This window comes from Tamandua tetradactyla, unplaced genomic scaffold, assembly GCF_023851605.1.
Source record: "Tamandua tetradactyla isolate mTamTet1 unplaced genomic scaffold, mTamTet1.pri scaffold_91_ctg1, whole genome shotgun sequence".
NCBI classification, from domain to species: Eukaryota; Metazoa; Chordata; class Mammalia; order Pilosa; family Myrmecophagidae; genus Tamandua; species Tamandua tetradactyla.
The window spans coordinates 190,206-207,053 of NW_027518406.1; the positions used below are offsets into that span (position 1 = coordinate 190,206).

At 49.2% G+C, this 16,848-nt stretch overlaps 1 protein-coding gene across 1 annotated transcript in view; it reads left to right on the forward strand.

Annotated features, from left to right (window-relative positions):
* LOC143673299 (uncharacterized) overlaps positions 1-16,234 on the forward strand; it is a 53,314-nt gene extending 37,080 nt beyond the window's left edge. Inside the window, exons 8-10 of the mRNA XM_077147612.1 lie at positions 8,122-10,603; positions 11,095-12,934; positions 15,681-16,234. The gene's annotated coding sequence lies outside the window, so the exon portion shown is untranslated. The remainder of the gene's footprint in view (positions 1-8,121; positions 10,604-11,094; positions 12,935-15,680) is intronic.
* The last annotated feature ends 614 nt before the right edge of the window (positions 16,235-16,848 follow it).

Below are 16,848 nucleotides of genomic sequence, written 5' to 3' on the forward strand. Positions count from 1 at the left end.
AGGTAGTCCCCCTCCTCCTTTTCCTCTTTACCAATGGAAGCAGACAATATATTCTTCTCTATCATGTTTTAATTGCTTAATAATATATTCCTTGATTTTTCTCCCAGGTAATCCAGATTTTGTGATAGAATTTGAATACTAAAAGTGTAAGGATACTATTCATGCCCGGTATAAAGGATCATTTTAAAGCAAAAATGCAACAACCTTTGCATTCTAGGGAGTGATAGTACAGATTTCAGTGTAGAACTATAAGAGAAATTTTATTAAGACTGGTGTATATCCTCATGATTCTTTGATTATTCTCTGATGACTGCTAAGGAGTAAATTGCCCTTTAAGTCTTATTCTCAAATCCCTGAGTCACCAGTTATGACTTCCTTCACACTGAGAAAATAAATAGATGAACACAAATAGGGCAGGCCATGTCTATCATGCGAGGTTCCTGCAGTATCATTTTTATTATGTAAGATTTAGACTCTGTTTTACCTGAGATACACTTGAACACACCTGGCCCTGTTTATGCCATATAAACGGATCATAAATAGGCTCCCCGGCATATCCAGATTTTCTCTGAAAGTTCTTAATGTTTGCTTGATTTTTTAGCCCAAAGGATACAAAAGACTTAGCAGTCATCAGCAAAGATGAGGACAGCACTTAAATATTTGGTCCTTTTGCCTGATAACCTGTATCATTATGTCATGGACACAATCATTGCCTAGAAGTATGGGTTGAATTTAACATTTTAATCATGTTTACCATTTGAAAAAATTGCCCTTGTTAAAATTTCACCAGGGTCTGGCAAATATTTTTGTAGTTTTCTGATCAACTGATAGACTAAGAACAAGACTCTCATATTTAACCATCATTTTAGGCAAAGTAAATGGTCATCATTTTTTTTCACCTTGCTATTTGTATAGGAACTGCTTAGATAGATAGACATAAGATTCATGGGTAAATGGATTTTCTAGACTTTTTGCTTTATTCCAGCCCAAGTAATTGAAGTACATAAAAAGTCACTTATGGAAAATATAGAGTATGCAAACAAATTTTCATTGGCTTCTCAGAATCATTGTTTAAAGGCACTATTCCTTTACCTAAAGTAATTACACAGTGAAATTTAACAAAAATGAAGATTATCAGATGTTTTTTGTTGTTGTAAAAATTAGATTATGCAAGTTTTTTTAAATGGGGCCATTAATTTTATTTTTGACAATTCTTGTTACTGTATCACAGATGCAGAATGTTCTCTTTCCAAATTAAAAACCAACTAAAAACTATTTAAGGAATACTTTTTTACAACAACATTTAACAGGCTCTAAGAGGCATTGGAAAAAATAGAAAATGTAATATCTATCAACAATTTTGCTAAAGCTATTCCCTAAAAAGACATTTCTGTTAGTATTTTAAATGTTTTAGTGATTGCTTATTGTCTTGCTCTAGATTTTCTTTTTTTCATGGGCAGGCACTGGAATCGAACCTGGGTCTCCAGCATGGCAGGTGAGAATTTTGCCACCAAGCCATGGATGCAGTGCCCTAGATTTTAAATTTTAATTCTGTTATAGAGGGAAAATATTATTTTATCAGAAAGGATGCTATTTGGCTATTAATATTTCATGAACTTAAATATAACATATTCAAGTCTCTTTCCCTCTTGGAAGTACAGAAAAGGGACTTATTGCCCTGAGGCTCCTTTTCCACCAGATATCTTATTATCTTTTGGTCTCAGTTTGTCATGTAAAACGTGCAGTTATTACTGTATTTTAAGGTTACCACAGGTCTCCATTTACCTATCTCCAAGTGAGTGAGTGTTGACTTATGGCTCTGTTTGTTTAGTGTAAGTGACTCTGAGCCCTGAGCTTCCTTCCAGGCCTACGAGGTGGAGCTTCTCTTTGGATAGGCTGCTGGTGCCAATAACCCATGCATGTTAAGTCTCTAACCACTTTCTCATCCTGCCTTTCCAGACTCCAGAGAGACTTAGGTCTCTAAGTCAGTGGGTACTTTCTGTACTGAATAATATTAGGGACCAGGAAAACAAAGGTTTGGGTAATTTGACATTGCCTTGCCTTACTCTAAAGAATGTATTCAAAAGTAAGCCTTCAAGTATCCTTTGCACTCCTCAGGTTTGCTCACCTGACCCCTCCTTGAGGGGTTCAGGCCAGTGCCTCTCCAGGGATCCCCTCAGGAAACCTCCAGCCCTTTACATAGTAGGATAATAGACTGTTCTGCCTTAGGCTTCTCTCAGATGTCAGGATGGAATGGGCTCTAGTTCTTTGAACAAGGATGAACGTTGGCTTTCTGAGTATATTTGGGTCTCCCTCATAAAGTGAATTCTGGCTTGTCAGACTCGATCACCTAAAAACCAATCACCCAGCCAAATCAACAAACCAAGTAAAAGAAAATCCACATTCATTCTTTTTTTTTCTTCTTTTTTTTATTAATTAAAAAAAGAATTAACAAAGCAATTAGAAATCATTCCAATCTACATGTACAATCAGTAATTCTTAATAACATCACATAGTTGCATATTCATCATTTCTTAGTACATTTGCATCGATTTAGAAAAAGAAATAAAAAACAACAGAATAAGAATTAAAACAATAATAGAAAGAAAAACAAAAACAAAAACAAAAAACCTATACCTCACATGCAGCTTCATTCAGTGTTTTAACATAATTGCATTACAATTGGGTAGTATTGTGCTGTCCATTTCTGAGTTTTTATATCCAGTCCCATTGAACAGTCTGTATCCCTTCAGCTCCAATTATCCCTTCTCTCTTTTTTTTTTTTAATTAACGGAAAAAAAGAAATTAACCCAACATTTAGAGATCATACCATTCTACATATGCAATCATTAATTCTTAACATCATCACATAGATGCATGATCATCATTTCTTAGTACATATGCATTGGTTTAGAAGAACTAGCAACATAACCGAAAAAGATATAGAATGTTAATATAGAGAAAAAAATAAAAGTAATAATAGTAAAATCAAAACAAAACAAAACAAAACAAAACAAAAACCTATAGCTCAGATGCAGCTTCATTCAGTGTTTTAACATGATTACTTTACAATTAGGTATTATTGTGCTGTCCATTTTTGAGTTTTTGTATCTAGTCCTGTTACACCGTCTGTATCCCTTCAACTCCAATTGGCCATTATCTTACCCTGTTTCTACCTCCTGCTGGACTCTGTTATCAAGGACATATTCCAAATTTATTCTCGAATGTCTGTTCACATCAGTGGAACCATACAGTATTTGTCCTTTAGTTTTTGGCTAGACTCACTCAGCATAATGTTCTCTAGGTCCATCCATGTTATTACATGCTTCATAAGTTTATTCTGTCTTAAAGCTGCATAGTATTCCATCATATGTATATACCACAGTTTGTTTAGCCACTCGTCTGTTGATGGACATTTTGGCTGTTTCCATCTCTTTGCAATTGTAAATAATGCTGCTATAAACATTGGTGTGCAAATGTCCGTTTGTGTCTTTGCCCTTAAGTCCTTTGAGTAGATACCTAGCAATGGTATTGCTGGGTCGTATGGCAATTCTATATTCAGTTTTTTGAGGAACCACAAAACTGCCTTCCACAGTGGTTGCACCATTTGACATTCCCACCAACAGTGGATAAGTGTGCCTCTTTCTCCGCATCCTCTCCAGTACTTGTCATTTTCTGTTTTGTTGATAATGGCCATTCTGGTGGGTGTGAGATGATATCTCATTGTGGTTTTGATTTGCATTTCTCTAATGGCCAGGGACATTGAGCATCTCTTCATGTGCCTTTTGGCCATTTGTATTTCCTCTTCTGAGAGGTGTCTGTTCAAGTCTTTTTCCCATTTTGTAATTGGGTTGGCTGTCTTTTTGTTGTTGAGATGAACAATCTCTTTATAAATTCTGGATACTAGACCTTTATTCCACATTCATTCTTAGTGCCTGTTCCTCTACTCTGAGAAAGAAATAGTCCTTCTCTCTGATCAAAATGTTTCGCTTCTTAGTTTCTCCTTGACAGACAAGGGTAAGAGGAGGAGGGGATGGAGAGTTGGGAGTGGAAACCAATACCTTCCACAAGGTGCTCATTGTTTCTACCTATCAGATTTGGGATAGCTGAGAACCGACATGGAATTTGTCTACTGAGAGGGTGAGACAGAGAAAGCACATTAGCCACTTGTGGATTTGGTCAAAGAAAGAAGACTTATCTTCATCCCATTCCTTTTATGCTCCATTTAGGTGCCTCTAAAGGCCAAGCTGCCTCAGTCTTATTTAAATGCCACTTAATGATATCTCAGATCTCATTTCATTTTTATGTGTAGTGATTAAAAATGTCTATCCTTAAATAGCCCTGGGCCTGCAACCTCTGACTAGCTGAGCAGCTCTGGTACTCCAGGGGGGAGTCCCAGCTTCTGTGAAGTATGGTCCTCATCCCCCAGGACTGCTTCCACAAGCTCAGTGTGGCTGGAAACCCATCCTAGTGCCTGCCCCCAAGCCCTGGGACCACTGCTCCCTGCCCTTTGTGGCCAGCTGTACCTCAGGGCCTTCTGGAGCTGCTGCAGGCAGTCAATGGCAAGTGGGCAGTGCTTGCGGGACTGCAGGAAGTGCTGCACAAGGGGCAGGAGGATGTTGCTGGGTGGAAAGAGGCCAGTGCACAGCCAGAGCAGCTCCCAGCCCCACTCTTCACGGTACCTGCTGGGAGGAGGAGACACAGCATCCAGCAGGGGCAGCTGTCACTGGTGGATCACAGGGGCTGTGCATCCCACCACGGAACGATGCCTGAGCACCCCCGGGGGATATACAGCCACAGAAGTACCTACCTGCCCTGAGCCTGACCAGTCTGAGGACCAACACACCCACCTGCCTGACAGCCAGAGCCAGCCGGTGCCACTCAAAAGTGTGGTCCACCAGTGGTGCCAGGCCACAACCTCTGTTATCAGCCCACACTGGAAATAAGGTGCTTCTCCCAGAATGGAAGTCCACACATCACCAAGAATTCAGGTTCAGATGAGATATTTTTTCAGAGCAAGTCTTTCTCAATGAAGGAAGCAGAACATGATTTATATTTGGGCACAACCTTTTAAACTCATCAGACCAGCACTTTGAGTAGCACTGGGTTAGACTGGTCCCTGGCCTGGGGCACTGCCTCCTGGGCCATGATTTCTCTGTTCTAGGGCCACCCCTTTGGACTGATGGTCTTAGAGGGCAGAAGGGGTAACCCATCTCTGTTCTGATGGACAGCCAGTAAAGGTTTACCTGAATGGAACACAGCCTAGGAAGGGGGTGGGACTAGGCAGAGATATGGGAAGAGTAGATGACCTCCCTGGCTTCCTTCCCTCCAAATACTCTCTTGGTCTTGCAGCTTTGCAACCACTCAGTCCTTGGCCTGACCCTACCTGTGCAAGAACCTCTTGGTTTCAGGGCCATCCCTCCTGAACCGCACACTCCTGGGATATTTGGGCCTGCAGTCACCAAAATTGTACCCCTGCCCCCCACCCCACCCCAGCCTAACTCTTCCCCTGCTAAATTGAACATTAAGGGCCCTGACAGTGCCACAGCACAGTGCTGCGGCTTAGACACCATTCGTGCATTGAGGGACTGCAGGGGAGGAAGTCACTGAACCTGGCAGGAGACGGTCTTGGAAGGCTTCAATGGAGGACATATCATTTGAATTGGGCTTTGAAGGAAAAGACAAATTCTGACATGCAGAGAATGGGACAGCAGATTTTTCTGGCCATGGGCACAGCATGTACAAAGGTTTGGTAGTTTGAAAAGACCTGATGTATGATTTGAGGGTAGATTTGTGTTGTGGGATATAGTGAATAGTGAGTGACAAGGCTGGGGAGGGAAGCAGGGACCAGGTGTAAGGGAAGAGGGTGGAGCTTCTCTCGGGCATGTGCTAGCTTCCTGCTCCTGCCTGCAGCTGACCCAGCATAGAGAAGAACGTGACACACTCTGGGGCCTAACGCTCCCAATCCATGAGGTTTTCACCCAAGGCTTCTGGCTGACAGCCAGCTCAGCCTGAACCAGGGATGGGGACATTTGCTCATGAACTGAATTTGCAGGGAGACAGTCGGGGTTTGGGCTGGGGAGAGGTATCCAGAGAAGGCCCAGGCAGGGAGGGGCAGGAAGTTAGGGGAACCAGGCAGAGGAGCTGGAACTGTTACACTTAAAGAAGGACAGACTCAAAAGGGTACAGCCATCACCTCTTGGCTTCTGATGGGTCATTCTTAGGCCTCAAAGCAAAGTTAAGACCTGAGAGCAGCTCCCTGTCTGTGTCCTGGGAGGAAGGATGTCTCCCAGGCAGAGCTAGCTGTTGCCTTAGGAGAAGGTGAGCTCCTGATATGACAGGAGGAAAACTGTGAAGGTTCCCTGCAAGCTGTGGGCAGGGAACCTTCACAGCCCTCCAGCACCCTTGGCTCACCTGATGAGCTGGTTGTCAGTAGCTGCTTCAGGATCTGCACATATGCCTCATCCTTGAGGGGCTCGGCTTTCAGGGCGCCCTCAAAGATGTGGTCTGTGAGCTTATTGGAAGAGCATGTACTCTTGGATGGGTAGTCGCCCATGTACTTGAGCACAGGTGGGGGTTGTCAAGGAAGGGCTCATGGCCAAGTAGGGGGCAGGCAGGAGGACATAAGCCTGGACAGGGCTCCCACCACCCAGTGTGTCACCTGGGGTAAGTTCCTTAGCCTAAAGCTGCTCATCCCCAAACGGGCATGACCTGCTCAACCCCTCTCCATGCCCACCATCTACCCTCTCCTCACTTCCACGGGCCCGTCCTTATAGGATGCCCCACCTCAGCTCCCAACCTGACATACATAGTGCTCACAACAGCCAGAGTGGGATTTCCAAATCACAAATCTGACTGTGTCACCCTCTGTGCAGTGGCTCTCCTGGGTCTTGAGAGACAGTCCAAACTTTTTATCACAGTTTGGGAAACCTTCATTAGTCAGCCCATGCCTCCAAATTTCCTTCTTGAACAATGCCCCCCAGGACTGCTGAATTATTCTGTGCCCTTGAAACAGCCCTGCTCTCTTTTGCCTCAGGGACTTTGCATATGCTGTTCCCTATTTAGGAATCCATCTCTCCCCCATGTGTGACTAAATTTTACTAGGCCTCAGGTCTCAGCCTAGATGTCACTTCCTCCAGGAAGTCCTCCAGATCCCTCTCCAAGGACTCTCCTGGCCCCATGCCAGCACCGGTCTCATCTTTAAAAAATACTAGTCAGCATGTCTCCCCTCTTAACTGGAAGCCCCCTGAGGCCAGGGATGGTGTCTGATCACAGCACATGGCATAATAATCATCTGCCAACTGAATGGAAGGGTGAGGGGAGGCAAAAGTGAGGCGACACTATGCAAACTGTCAGGTGTGGGTGCATGAATGGGGTCATTCCACCAACACCTCGCCCCATACCCCCCGTGCCCCACCATCATCACCACAGCTTCATCTGCCCAGGACCCATCTGAGCCCCTCAGAAGAGAAGACGAATCTGGACAAAACTCCTGGGGCCAGGAGCCAGCCCCACCCTGCCCTAAGGACCCCTCCCCATTGGCCCGTCCCGGACCTCCGAGTCACCTTCCGACGCTCCCCAAGCCCGGCTGTTGCGGATATCAGGGAAGGTCATGCAGGCCTCCTGCGAGAGCTCCTCACTGCCCAGCATCTTCCTGAGCAGCACCTGCTTGAGCGGCTCCTGGCTCCAGAACTGGTCTTTGCTGTGAGCCTTGGACACCATCGCACAGCTCAGGGTGTGCTTGGGTGGTGGCCTGGCCTGGGCACAGGGGACAGACAGTCAGCTGATGGCCAGGGGCACTCAGCAGCCAGGCAAGCAGGCTGGGCCCAGCTCCCACATTTGTGAATTTGTCTTTCCTCCCATAAGAAGGCCCCCCAGTAAGACCCACCATTCCCAACCTCTGAGCTGTTCCCGGAGGCTGTGTATAGGGAACAGGTCCTGCTCTTCCCTGCTGTGGCTCAGGCTGAGTCAGTGGCCCTCCCTAGGCCTTAACATCTCCGCTATAAAACAGAGACACTAACACCACTGGACAGGGCCAGCCAGCCCCTCCTACCTCCCTGGCCTCCTCAGGCTGCCTGCTCCTCCTGGAGCGACACTAGATTCGTGCTTTCTTTGTTCCAGCCTTTGCACATGCTGCCTGCAGTGCTCCTCCACCCCAGGCCACCCCAAGTCTAGCCATCAACACCTCCAAGGAACCTCTCCTCATCTTGTTCCTCCAACACCCCAGCCAAGCACGCCCATCACAACACCGGACACACAGAACTGCAGCTCTCTGTTTTCCTGCCTGTCTCCACACCAGGTCAGTGAGTGATGCAGGTACCAGCTGTGAGTACCCAGGGCCCGGCTCAGGGTGGGCACAATTTAGAGCTCGTAAATGAATGAGAAATAAGACGCGACAAGAGAAGGGCCATCTTGGCAGACAGAAACTGGCTCCCTCTGACCCAGGCCCCACCCATGGTGGGGTGGGGTGGGACTGCAAAGCATCCCCAGCACCCTTAGCAGACATAGCAGTGTTCTGTACTGTGCCATCCTGTGGGCCCCTCTCCCTTCCTAGGGAGCCCATCACCTGAAGTAGTCATAGGAGAACTCCTCCAGTGTGTACGGCTTGGCTTGCACCTCAAGCTCCACCGTTCGCAGCTGCAAGAGCCGGATGATGTCATGCCTTTGATCGGGAGTCATAGTGACCAGGGCCTGGGGGCCAAGAAACAGGGGCCTGAGGCCAGCTCCCCACCTGGGGCCACTGGGACCCTCAGGGAAGAGCCCAGAGCCTGGAGGACTGGGGCTGGGGAAAGACCCTCATGCCCCCAGCCCTGAAGTCACAGCTTCCTTCACCATGCTGAGCTCACAGTCTTTCTCTTGGGGTGCCCTGTGGTGGGACAAGCAGGCAGAGCCAGTCAGAAAGCCTGGACAGGGTAGGGGGTGCAGTGAAAGAACTGCTCAGTGAACAGAGCCCGGCTGAGCCACCTGGGAACTGGGCTGTGAAGCCTCAGGGCTGCACTGAAGGGGCCTCTGGGAAGAAGGCCCCTCCCTTTCTGACCCTGCCCTCACTGTCCTCCCAGGTCCCCTCCTCCTTTCCATCTCAGTCCCCTGGCAGTTCTGCCCATTTCTAGGCCCCTCCCTGCCCGCATTTGAGAGCTGTCCCAATGGAAGCGGCAGCCACATAAATCTTCACAGAAGCTGCTGACCATTCATTAATCTAATGTAATTCCTCATTCCATTTTACAGATATGGGAACAGGATAAAGAGGGGCCTGGGGGGACCTCCCATCCAGGCAACACCTCCAGGCCACATACCACAATCTCCTGTGGTGGCCTGGTGATAGTGGGCATGACAGACACGCAATCGGTGGAGAAGTCCCCACGCTGCCTGGTCCTCTCGTTGATGCCATTGGCCCAGTCTGAGTTCATGACCTGCTCGCCTGTGTCATGGTCTAGGACAATGAGGTCACCCTTGGCAAAGCTGAGGAAACCTGATTCTTCTGCTAGGCTGCACAGGGGCAGAGAGAGAGGCAACTTCACTTGGGTTATGACATAGAGTCCACTATATGCCCACCACCATCCTGCCTCCACCTCATCGCAGCCCCCCACAGGGCCACCAGAGTGGACCATCCCCTGCTCAAAATCTTCCATGGCTCCCCATTGCCCTCAGGAGAAGGCCCACACTCCTAGACACACCCACAGGCCTACCGTGATGTGTTCTTCCTGAGTTCTTCCACCTCATCTCTCACCTGTCTTCTCTTTTCTTGTTCAGAGGATTCTCTGGCCTCTTTGCTTTGCTTGTGCCCTTCTCTCTCTGACTCAATACACTCTTCAATCACTTCCTCCTGGAACTCTCAGGCTGCCTGGGGGCCTCTTCTCTGGGCTCCCACAGCCTCTGAGCTTCCCTGGTCACTGCACTGGTTACAAGGGCTGTTACAGTTTCCACCCCTTCCCAGGAGGGCGGGGCCAGGGGCCATTTCATCTCTGTGTTTGCCATGCTTGGCCCAGGACCCAGGTATCCCAGGGAGAGACTCAGTTGGGGTAGTCATGATTGCTGTTATCATCTGAAGATTGTGAGTATTTGGAGAATACTGAGGAGGAACCCCTGATCTACCCTGGGGAAGGTGGCAGGAGGTAAGTATTGAAAGACCAGTGGGAATTGGCCCAGCAAAGAGAGGGCAGAGGGAGAAAGGGGATGAGTAGGAGGGAGAGGAAGACTCTGCTCCAGACACAGATTGAAGACACAGAGTTTAGTTATTTGGTCTCATTGATTGAGGGGTATCTGGCAAGGATGAGTAACAAGGCAATTGCAGCCTTCAATGTCAGGCCAAAGTCAAGGTCAAAGCCAAGACATATAAATATATCTAACTTCCCCCCTCCAACCCCAGTGACTGGCAGCCCGTGCTCAGAGCCACTCACCAGGGTTGGGGTTGTCCTGCAGAGCCACCACGTACTTAGACCTCTTCTGCAGCCCTTCCAGGAAGGTGACCAACAGGTCACGGATATCCTCAGCATTGTTGGAGGTGAAGGTGTACTCATCCCCCTTGATGATTGCCAGCGTGAAGCTGGTAGCCATCAGCTTCACTCCCCTGCAGGACCAACACGGAGAACACGGCCCTGCCGGGGTTAGTCCTCCCGGCCCAAGTGAGGTGCAGCACAGCCCAGGTCAGAGCAGCCCAGAGAGAGCTCCCTGCAGGAGACCAAAGCCAGCCACAGTCAGACGTGGCCTGGCCAGAGGGAGGCCTGGTCCTACCCAGCCCAGACATATTTCTGCCACAGTAAGACATGGCCCAGTTGGACCAAGACTGAGTCTAACCAAGGTGATACAAGGCCCAACCCTGATCAGACATGGTCCAGTCCAAGTGAGGCGTGGCTCAGCCAAAGTGATTATTGCCCAGGACATGCACATCTCAGCCAGAGTCAGACATGATGCAGGGTGAGGCCCAGACCAGCCTAGCCCACTTCCTCTTTACCTGGCTAATTCCTACTGTCCCTTCAGGCCTCAGCCAAGATACTATTTCCTCCAGGAAGTCCTCCCTTCCTTCCCACAGCCCTCATCACATGATCCTTGCTTTAAAATGGCCTATTCAATGTCTGTCTCCTCTCTCAACAAAAGCTCTCAGAGGATGTGGACTGTCTCATCACCACTCCATCCTACATATCTGACATGTGCCTGGTCAGAGCTGGACATGGTCCATTCCCCAGCACCCATAAGACAAAGCCCAGAGACACTCCTACAAGCCCAGGACAGGGGTGAGCCACCGTGCTGCTGGGAAAGCCTGTCTATTCCAGGTACCTCTGATGAGAAGTGGTGCTGGAACCCACCCTCACCCTTCACCATCCCTTCTATGTGCACCACACCTTTTAGTTTACAAAGAGCTCTCCCATTGGTTATTGCATTTATTCCTAACCATTGCTCTTGAAGGCAAGTATTGAGACCCCTATTTTAGGGAGGAGGAGATGGAGGTGAGTCACACCCAGGCCCTGAAACCCAGGCCCGGCTCTTTCCATAAAGGCAGAAGGTGCCTGCGGGTCTGCACAGTACAGCACAGACTGCTCACTTGCCATGTGACCAGGATGTCACCTTGTGCAACCTCAATGATGGCCTCTGTGAGGCAGAGACTCCCCTCAAAGACTCCCATGATTTGAGGAAAGCTCCAGAGCCCTCTTATTCCCCATCTCTCTGTACGTCTATCTGCCCCGTCCTCACCTACTGCTGGATACAGCCATTATTTCAGGGAAGGAGAGCTCCAGAAGCACCTGCTCCTGCTCATCCACAAGGTACACACCCGTCCAGTTGACAGCCATGATGACATTGTTCTTGGGGAGGCTGGGCCCTGGGGCAGAGACCAAGGCACTGAGAAGGAGGCTGTCCCAGCTCCTGGGCCCAGCCCTTCCCAATCCTCATAACCAACAGGAAGCAGCCAGGGCTGCATGCATACTGACTTCCATTTTACAGATGGGGAAACTGAGGCCCAGAGAGCACATCCTCCCTACGAGCTGCAACCCAAGGTGCAGTGGAAAGAGGATATTGAATTAGGAAACCTGAGTTTAGTCTTATCTTTCCCACTGGACTTTGAGCAGCTTCCCAAAGTGGGATCTGGGGAGGAGCTGGACTAACGGGGTCCCCAAATTCCTCCAGCCTTGTTATTTGGTGACCCTGTGATGCCAGCACCAGCACAGAGCCTGGTGGCCCATGGGGAGGCTGAGTGAATGGCCCCTGTAAGCTTATATCTGCCACATCCACACGCAACACCACAGAGCGAACCCAGCAGAACTGGTCCCAACCATACTCTAGGCCACCCCCTTCTGCACATGGTAGATGCCTTGACGATTCAATACTCATTCAAGTGCCCACTCCAATGCACCACTGAACACCTTCTGTGTGTCAGGGCTCAAGATCACACAGCATCAGGCCCCAGCTCCAACAACTCAGTGTGGCAGACTCAACAGCTATGCGTCTCCCCACACCCCATTCTTCCCTGCCAGTGGAGCCCTGTGTCTGTCTTAGGGGAGCTGGCCAGTGCCAGCCTCAAGGGGGGAGTTCTGACTGGTCTAAGCCAACAAAGATGATTTCATTCCCCTCACCAGTGAGTGGCTTATAGCCCAATTCTAGCCAAACAGACATAAAGGGAAATCTGCTAGCTGGGAAGAAACTTCTGGAAAGGCTGCTTAGATATTTAAGAACAGGAAGGGATAGTTCCCTTTTTGTCCAAGGATTCTGATGTTTGAGGCTATGGTGCCTGGAGCTGCTGCAGCCATCTTAGAATCATGATGGGGAGCTGCTGAGTTTTCTGTCACTTGCAGTCAAAAAAGTCCTAACTGATAGAGTGGGGTATCTCTCTTCTTCCCAGGGCTGTGATGGGAGTTATATGAGATAGGATACACCAGACACCAGTGCCTCATCTGGACCAGGGCTAATGGGGTTCAGCTCCACTGGGCTCATTTTGCCAAAGGTACTGCCTCCCCCTACCCCACACCCTCCAAAAACATTTCCAATACCAATGGAATTGGTATTGGTTTATGGTATTGCCCACAAACTCTGAGCATCATCACCTTTGAACAAGGTGGGCTCAGACAGCTTTGGGAAATGTAACAGAGCTAGACAGACTATGTGGTCACATCCCTGCTGGAGGCAATCGACCCTGCCTGAATACTACCCATGACTGGGAGCTTATTCCTTCACACACAGGACTACCTCCCTGTACCAAACTGATACTGGTTGCTTGGGGTGCAATGATGGCAAAGCAGAGCCTAGTGCCAGGGCCCAGGTTGGGAGACCAGGATGGGGGGAGGAAGAGGAGGCAGGACCTGAAAAGACCAAGCTGCCCCACAGATAGGAGCTTTGCTCACACCGGGGCCATAAAGCAAAGGGTTTGGAGCAAGACATGGAGGAAGACTGAGGTGTGGGAGAAATAAGGAAGTACCTGAGAATTTGTAGGCCTCATAAAACCTGGAGAAGAGCAAGGACCACTTGAAGCAGGCATAGTTGACCATGTCCTCTTTGACCTTCTGGACATCAGCTCTCCTCTGGGCATAGATCCCCTGGGGTGGTCAGAGAGGTTTGGGGGTGGAGGGCAGTATAATAGCTCTGTCTGCAAATCAGATACCCCAGCCCCAAGCCAGGGGCAGCCTCAGAGCTGCTGCGTCCTCCAGAGCATCATGGCCTTGCCCCATGCCCACAGCCCACCTCTACCCCAGCACCCTGCCTTCCTTTTATACATCAACATCAGTGAGTGCTTGCTAGATGCCACCTCTGTTCAGGTCCTGGGGATATGAAGTTCCACCCCAGGGATTCCCAATCCAGCACAAGAGACAAGAAAGCCAACAATTCCAGCCAGCATACTCTGTGTGTGCAAGGCCCAAAGGCATGGGACAGTGAGCGGCATTTGGGGAACACGGATTTGGATCGCTAAGAGGAGGTGTACATGCTCTACCAGACCAGGGAGGAGAGGGAATGGGGCAACAGCATGTGGGAACCAGGTCACATTGGAATTGTGGGTTCAGCTGCAACTGCAAGATTGGGCTGTTAACAGAAACTGACCCAGGTGAATCGGCCCAGGTGAATCAGGGCCTCAGAAGCTCACAGTGTGGAAAGGCACTGGAGCGGGAAAGATGGGAGCAACGAGCGGCCATTGCAATGCTCTGGGCCAGAAATGACGGTGACTTCAAGCAGAGCCCCAGAATTACATTCATTTAAGAGTATTCCTCCTGAACCCAGTCGGGACCCTGGGGCACTGGAGTAGAACTGGAGGGATCAGAATGAACTTACAGTTCTTATATAGAGATCCAGACATAAAGATATACATGAGTGTCCATATACATACTGCTTTAATTCCATATGCTGGGAAGGCCAAGAAGCAGCAGTGTCTCCACAGCATTTGAGTATTTAGGGAACAAGAGGCTCAACATCTCCAATCTAATCTCAAATGGTTCAGAAAATAGAGTAATATGTGCTCATATAACAAAGCTTGTGAGACTCAATGCTAACAGTTGGTGAATCTGAATGATGGGCTGACAGCAGTTCTAGTTCTTTGAATTTTTCTGTCAACTTCTCTGCAGGTTTGACATTATTTCAAAATATGTTTATTTGTTTTAAATACACTACCATCACCACCCCTAAAAAACAATTCCCTTTTGTTCACTTTATGAGAGACCCTGTCCAGGGCTCTGGAACTCCAGCCGAGCAGTTGAGAGGAGTGACATGCTGAGCTTGGCCAGGGGCTCTGGGAAGGCAGAGACCACATCTGTCCTGTTGGTGGCTGTGTCCTCAGGGCCTGGGACAGTGCCTAGCACATAGCAAATGCCTAAGACAAAATGAATGCACAAGCAGAAGCACCCAACCAAAATGCACAGCATGCAGGGTGGACATGAGGGCCAGGTGATGGGAGGAAGAGCAGTGCAGTGGGGGCAGAGCATGGAGAGGCTTGGGAGGTAGACTGGACAGGTGCTAGCAGTGGATTGAGTGTGAGGGGATGAGAAAGGGATTGCCAAGGATAAAGACAGCTTGCTCACTTGAGAGACCCCAAGTTACACCCTGAGGTTGAGGGTACTAGGGAGAACCCACCTGTCTTCTGAAGGGTACTGCAGGGAAGGTGAGGGCCTTAGGGATTTGCTGGGCCTAAATGATGAAGGGGTGCAAGAGCATTCAGGGAGGTTGAGGCTGGTGGAGCTTACCGGGGAGGGCGAAAAGTTGGATGGGAGGGGGCACTTGGAAGCTGTGTTGGGAAAGAGTCTGTGTTGTAGGGTGGGGAGAGATTGTTGGTCTGAGAGCCTTATGACAACTTGGGGGCAAAGCTGTTTTTAGTTCTGCATAACAGGGGCCCCAGAAAAGGGGAGCCAGTGGGTGCCCACCTGCAACAGCACAACCATGCTCAGGCCTCTGCCAGTGCCCTGCAACTCCTTCCCCAACAGTGCATCCCACTCTACTTGGGAAGGGCCTTCAGTGTTGGGGAAGCTGACTTCGGGTAGATTGTGGGCCTAGGGCTTCAGGCAGGTGGGCTTGTACCTAAAGTGCCCAAAGCAGGAATTTGGGGCTGGAGTTATATTAAAGAAAAAAGAGTGTGCACTTCCTGGACACTCCTTCCAACATCCACCAACACTCCTAAGCTGTAGCTCTTGGGAAGCTAAGTGAAAAAGCAAGTGGCTGGTGCAGACCAGACAAGGGAGCCCCAGTACACAAGGGTCTATCTCCCTCCTGAGGATGAAGGGCTGGCTTGATCCATCTGTGTGCCTGGCACCCAGCCCAGAGTAGGTGGCAGAAGAAATGAGTGGCTTGATGTCCAGGATGGAGGAAAAGGGCCGCTGGAAGGCAGAAGGATGAAGGTGCCATCCCATCCCCTGACAGCTTCAGGTCAGGTAAGAACTGTGACCTCCTTAACTGCTCAGGTCCTTGCCCCTCAGCCCAGGTCACCAGAGAGCCCTCCCAAGACCCCATCCCACCCCTCCTACCTTCTTTTGGGCAGCTATGGCCAGCTGGGCCCACTTCTCTAGTGTCTTCAGGGGTGTGATCTCATGGTCAGGGATGTAGGTGGGAACGAGGTTCAGGAGATGCTCCAAGATCATCTTGGAGCAGTAGTCCACAAAGTACTTCTGGGAGGCCAGCTCAGCCTGATCATCTTCCTAAGGTGCAGGGAAGAGACCTCATCATCCATGGGGCCCAGGTCCCTCGAGGAAGCCTTTCCCGACCATGAAACCCACAGGCACCTTCCTGTCCTTGCTCCCAGGCACTGGGCCTCAGTGGAGCTGTGAGCAATGAAAGGAGACATATTTTCAAACTCTGATGTAAGTGAACAGATCTCTTACTCATTTTGCCTCATCTTTACAACTTCCATGAGGTAGGTGGAGTGAAATTCAGTAGAATCCTGGGTAATGCCCAAATTCAATCATGATAACCTTAACATTATCATTACTGTTACATTCAATCAAGGACAGTGGTGGATCAAGAACAGTAATGTTCAACCCAGATTTGGCAAACAGGTGGCTGTGAGTGAAGCAAGCTCAGCCAGAAGACTTCCTCCCACTCACCTTCTCTCATCTGTACTCCTCAAACTTGACTGCATGCACCACTTGCTGGTAGATGAGGTTTGTGGCCACGTTGTCTTCAGAGTGGTTGTGCCAGGGTGTAAAGACTTCTTTGCGGAAGAAAAGCCTCCATGGGGCATTGCATTCCTGGGCACCCTGCTCCTTGGCATACTGCTCACACTGGGAGATGGCATCCATGACATGGTCACTGCCACTGCCCAAGGAAGAGACCTGCAGGCAGAACCGGTGGTCACAGCAGAGAAGCCCCAGTGGGAGGGTGAGCAGGTATAGCATCAGAGGAAGACTACAAGGAGCCATCAAGAGTGCCAACTGTTCTTGTTAAGGT